Here is a 6,468-nt window from a genome sequence, read left to right on the forward strand (position 1 = left end):
TGGAGGATTGGAAGACTCAATAAAATGTCCATACTACCCAAAGCGATCTATGGATTCAATACTATCTCTTATCAAAATACCAATAACATTTGTAGAAATGGAAAAGGAAAAAATGCCAATACTGGTATGGAATCTCAAGGGATCCCGAATAGCCAAAACAATCTTGGAAAGGAAGAACAAAGTTGGAGGCCTCATGCTTCCTGATTTCAAAACATACTACAAAGCAAAGTACTAATCAAGACAGTGTTGTACTGACATAAAGACAGATATATAGACCAAATGCAATGATAGAGAGCCCAGGAATAAACCCATACACATAGAGCCGTTCCTTTATATTAGCAGGGGATTGGTTCCAGGACCCTCAGAGACGCCAAAATCTGTGGATGCTCAAGTCCCTTATATAAAATGGTGAAGTATTTGCGTATAACCTATGCACATCCTCCCATATACTTTATTTATTTATTTTGTGTGCAGTACGTGGGCTTCTTACTACCGTGGCCTCTCCCGTTGTGGAGCACAGGCTCCAGATGCGCAGGCTCAGCGGCCATGGCTCACGGGCCCAGCCGCTCCACGGTACGTGGGATCCTCCCGGACCGGGGCACGAACCCGTGTCCCCCGCACCGGCAGGCGGACTCTCAATCACTGCGCCACCAGGGAAGCCCATCCCATATACTTTAAACCATCTCTAGATAACTTACAATAATGCAATATAGTTACCAGTGCACAGCAACTTCAAATTTTGCTTTTTGGAATTTTCTGGAACCTTTTCCCCCAAATATTTTCTGTCCCCAGCTGCTTGAATCCACTGGTGCAATACCTTTGGATATGTTGGGCTGACCGTATTGCCAAATGATTCTCTACAAGGGTACAAGACCACACATGGGAAAAGGACAGTCTCTTGAACAAATGGTTCTCAGAAAACTGGATATCCACATGCAAAAGAATGAAGTTAGACTCTTATGCCATATACAAAAATTAACTCAAAGTGGATCAAAGACCTACACACATGACCTAAACTATAAAACTAGAAAAAACAAAGGAGAAAACTTTAGGACATTAGATTTCACAATGATTTATTGGGTGTGACACCAAAAGTATTGACAACAAAAGCAAAACTAGACAAATGGGACTACGTCAAACTTAAAACCTTTTGTGTATCAAAAGAAACAATCGAGAGAGTGGAAGGCAGGGCTTCCCTGCTGGCGCAGTGGTTGAGAATCTGCCTGCTAATGCAGGGGACACGGGTTCGAGCCCTGGTCTGGGAAGATCCCACATGCCGCAGAGCAACTAGGCCTGTGAGCCACAACTACTGAGCCTGCGCGTCTGGAGCCTGTGCTCCCAACAAGAGAGGCTGCAATAGTGAGAGGCCCGCGCACCGCGATGAAGAGTGGCCCCCACTTGCCAGAACTAGAGAAAGCCCTCGCACAGAAATGAAGACCCAACACAGCCATAAATAAATAAATAAATAAAAAACCAAGCATTTGAAGCCCTTAAAAAAAAAAAAAGAGGAAGGCAATCTATGAAATTGGAGAAAATATTTGGAAATCATATATCTGATTAGGGATTAATATCCAAAATTTATAAGGAACTTCAACTCAACAACAAAAAACAGTCTGATTTTAAAAACGGGCAAAAGACTTGAACAGACAGTTCTCTGAAGAAGATACACAAATAGCCAACAAGCACGTGAAAAAGATGCTCGACATCACTAATCATGAGAAAGGCAAATCAAAACCACAACGAGGTATTACATCTCTCCCATTAGGGTAGCCACTCTCAAAAAAACAGAAAATGAACAAGGGTTGGTGAGGATGTGACCAACATCCTATTAATTGGAACACTTGTGCACTATAGGTAGGAATGTAAAATGGTACAGCTGATATGGGAAATAGTAGTTTTTGAGGTGGTTCCTCAAAAAAATTATAGAATTACCATATGATCTGGCAATCTTACTTCTGGTTATATATACAGTAGAATTCAAAGCAGAGTCTGAAAGAGATATGTGCACACCCATGTTCATTGCAGCATTATTCACAGTAACCAAGAGGTGGAAGAAACCCAAATATCCACTTAAAAATGATAAAGATGGCAAGTGTAATGTGATCTGTGTTTTACTACAATTAAAAAAACATATTACAAGATCCAAGCGATGGCACAGTGAGAAATGAAAGTTTAATGATCAAAGGAAGTCACAAACCCATTAAGAATTGCTTCTCTGTTTGCTGTAGTCCTGTGGGACTCATGGACACAAGCCCTGTTGGCTTTCAGAGCTAGGTGTTTTAGGGACCCATCCCTGATGTGAGAACCTTAAAAGTTGGGGCACAAGATGTGGGTCCAAACCTTTCACTCCTCAGGGAGAAGGTGGGAATTGGGGGTTTCCCCCCTTAATTGTATGGCCCTGTACTGAGGGTGAGGTTCATGGTGAGAGTGTGTCTCAGCCTTTCCTACCCATTTTGAGGTGGGTATTTTCTCATCTACTCGATGTGTAGAAGTCGCTAAGCTAGTTTCTGGATTTCTCCCAGAGGAATTGCTCTGTACGTGGCTGTACATTCTGTGTGTCCATGGGAGGAAGGAAGTTCATGAGCCTTCGATGTCACCATCTTGGTCCCTCTTCATAATAAGGAAATTTTTTAATTATAGAAAAATGCAAGGAAGTGCTCAAAAATTGATGGGGACTTGCCAAAAGAAACAGGAACCAGCTTGAAAAGTCTCATGTTGGTCAAATTTGAGACAACTGAAGGATCAAAATTAGTAATGACAGTAGTGGATTATCACATGATTATTTTTAATTTTTATTGATATATATTTGATGTATAACATTGTATAAATGTAAGGTGTACATGTTCATTTTTAATAAAGAATCCATGTGTCCATAAGATATTAAGAGTAAACAAAATGAGAGAGATGGGGGAGCTTTTTTGTATAGGAATATTACAACTGATAAATGTAGAAGGAAGGATAGAAATATAAAATCATTTACAATCATCATTGTAATAACTGATTTGGGCAAGAATCATCAGTGGATGTCAGAACCATTGGTAAAAAGCTGTAGGGAAAAAGATACTTTCAGAACCTCAAAGTATTATCCCATAGATTACTATACATACCTTTACAATAGAGAAATTTGGCAAACACTGCCTTACCCAAATGATCAAACTTGATGTCACTACTGATGGGACAAACTGACATAATGTACATCATGGTGTGGGGTATATAAGGATACATTAATTATGTAGTATTTTTGTCCCCCCAAATTAAAAAAAATCTAATTATGAGGAAACTGAAATCCAAAGTTTAGGGACATTCTGCAAAACAGTCGGTTTGGAGTCTTAAAAAATGTCAATGTCATGAAAGAAAAAAAAAACTGTTTTTGTATTAAAGGAGACTAGGCATGAAAACTAAATGCAATGTGTGATCCTTGATTGTACCCTGAATTAAAAAAATAAGAAACTGTAGAGTTCTCAGAGTGGCTTCCCTTGGGTGGATTCTTGGCTCTTCTCCCAGCATGGCCCCCAAACACCAGTCTTCACTTCCACCCCAAGCAAAGAAACCGAAGAAACCAAAACTGACTCCTGCCTTCAGGCCAGAAGAAACGTCTGCTTCTCCGAACTTGACCAATGAAAAAAAAGAACAGCAAGAAGCAATTGAACATATTGATGAAGTACAAAATGAAACAGACAGACTTAACGAACAAGCCTGTGAGGAGATTTTGAAAGTAGAACAGAAATAAAACAAACTCCGCCAACCATTTTTTCAGAAGAGGTCGGAATTGATGGCCCAAATCCCAAATTTTGGGGTAACATTTGTTAACCATCCACAAGTGTCTGCACTGCTTGGGGAGGAGGATGAAGAGGCGCTGCATTATTTGACAAGAGTGAAGTGACAGAATGTGAAGATATTAACTCAGGTTACAGAATAGATTTTTATTTTGATGAAAACCCTTCGAAAATAAAGTTCTCTCCAAAGAATTTCATCTGAATGAGAGTGGTGATCCATCTTCAAAGTCCACTCAAATCAAATGGAAATCCAGAAAGGATTTGACAAAACGTTCAAATCAAATGCAGAATAAAGCCAGCAGGAAGAGACAGCATGAGGAACCAGAAAGCTTCTTCACCTGGTTTACTGATCATTCTGATGCAGGTGCAGATGAGTTAGGAGAGGTCCTCAAAGATGATATTTGGCCAAATCCATTACAGTGCTACTTGGTTCTGGACGTGGATGATGAGGAAGGGGCAGGTGAAGAAGAAGATGATGATGAAGAGGAAGAAGGATTGGAAGATACTGATGAAGAAGGGGATGCGGATGAAGGTGAAGAAGATGAAGATGATGATGGGGGGGAGGAGAGGAAGATGAAGAAGATGACTAATGGAACCCTGATGGATTCCAACCTTCCTTTTTTAATTTTCTCCAGTCTCTGGGAGCAAGTTGCAGTCTTTTTCTTTTCTCCTCCTCTTGTGTTCAGGCGCCCTGTTTTTGAGGTCTCTTTTCTCCTTTATACCATGGCTCACAACTTATTTTGGGGGAAAATACCTTGAGCAGAATTCAGTGGGAAAAGAATCTCTACCCCTTTCTGTTCCAAATTCATTTTTATCCTTTCCTGTCTCAACAAAAACTTTATGGAATCAACACCACCATTCTCTGTGGGAAAAAAGAAAAACCTTCTGCTCCCTTAGCTCTGCTGGAAGCTGGAGGGTGCTAGGCCCCTGTATAGTAGTACATAGAATTCTAGCTTTTTTCCTCCTTTCTCTGTATATTGGGCTCAGAGATTACACTGTGTCTCTATGTGAGTATGGACAGTTAGTGTTTACCAACATGTATCTGTCTACTTTCTCTTGTTTAAAAAAAGAAAAAAAAAACTTAAAAAAATGGGGTTATAGGGCTTCCCTGGTGGCGCAGTGGTTGAGAGTCCGCCTGCCGATGCAGGGGACACGGGTTCGTGCCCTGGTCCGGGAAGATCCCACATGCCGCGGAGTGGCTGGGCCCGTGAGCCATGGCAGCTGAGCCTGCGCGTCCGGAGCCTGTGCCCCGCAACGGGAGAGGCCACAACAGTGAGAGGCCTGTGTACCGCAAAAAAAAAAAAAAAAAAAAAAAAAAAAAAGGTTATAGAAGGTCAGCAAAGGGTGGGTTTGAGATGTTTGGGTGGGTTAAGTGGGCATTTTGACAACATGGCTTCTCCTTTGGCATGTTTAATTGTGATGTTTAATGGACATCCTTGCAATTTAAGATGACACTTTTAAAATAAAATTCTCTCCTAATCATGACTCGAGCCCTACCACTCAATGGGAGAATCAGAAGAACCTGTAGGATCTTATTTGCAATTGACATTCTCTATTGTAATTTCATTCCTGTTTATTTTTAAATTTTTCTTTTTGTTTCACTGGAAAGATGATGTTCAGTTTTAAACATTAGAAGTGTACAAGTTGCTTTGTTACAATAAAACTAAATGTGTACACACACACCAAAAAAAAAGAAACTGTAAAGGATATTATTGGGACAATTGAGGAAATTTAAATAATGGGCCGACTGTAATTGTATTTATGTTAAGTTTCCTTAGAGTGAATAGTATATAGTAGTTGCATGTAAGGATAGCTTTGTTCCTAGGAAATACCTGCTGAATGTTTAGGTGTGAAGGGTCACAATAGCTTCAAGTAACTGTTTAATGGATTGGGGAAAAACAGATAGATAGATACATAGATACATAGATACATAGATACATAGATGGAAGAGGGAGGGAGAGAGAGAATGTAGCAAAATATCAACAAATGATATGCCTAAATGAAGTGTATAGGGTATTTATTTACTTATTTTTTTTGGCTGCATCCTGCAACTTGCAGTTTCCCTGACCAGGGATTAGAACCCATGCACTCTGCATTGGCAGGTGGATTCTCAACCACTGTGCCACCAGGGAAGTCCCTCAACTACTGTTAATTGAGTCAAGGGTAGGGCATCTTACCCACAAACATCTAATCTATAGATTGGCAGGGGGTTCACGAGATGGACTGTCTTAAGGAAATAGATCCTCTCTGGGGAATTTAGATCTCAAGACATGAAGAGTTGAACAGCTATAGCAAGATTAGAAATCATACATAAAGAAAAGCAGGGATGCACCTGAAACAAGAGTCCCAAGATGGCAGAGTCCTGGGATAAGAATTGATCAAAAACTTACTAATGCTGAGGGAGTGACAGCCAGGTCTACACTGGGTCCTAAGGGCCACCCAGTTCCTGAGCTACGTTCCACTCTCTGTGAGACCTACATATTCAGCCCTTCTTGTAGTGACAAGTAGGGTTCCTGAACTTCCATGGGGCCCAACTGTGTGTCTGAGGTTCCTGTTTCTCTATGTATCCTTAAAATGTACCTCCAGGTTTCAGTTAGGGTGGTTCCAGTTCAAGCAGTGGGAATCCTAACTCAGTCTACCTTAAACAGTGAGGAAATACATCTCAAATAACAGGAGTTTCAAAGGTAGTGAG

At 40.6% G+C, this 6,468-nt stretch overlaps 1 pseudogene across 1 annotated transcript; it reads left to right on the forward strand.

Annotated features, from left to right (window-relative positions):
• Positions 1-2,847: 2,847 nt before the first annotated feature.
• Positions 2,848-6,225, forward strand: LOC309802459 (protein SET-like; annotated as a pseudogene). Its single transcript, XR_014296165.1, has 2 exons — positions 2,848-4,870; positions 5,100-6,225. The product of XR_014296165.1 is annotated as a protein SET-like (transcript).
• Positions 6,226-6,468: the final 243 nt, after the last annotated feature.

This window comes from Mesoplodon mirus (genome assembly GCF_964341445.2).
Source record: "Mesoplodon mirus genome assembly, chromosome: 4".
NCBI lineage: Eukaryota > Metazoa > Chordata > Mammalia > Artiodactyla > Ziphiidae > Mesoplodon > Mesoplodon mirus.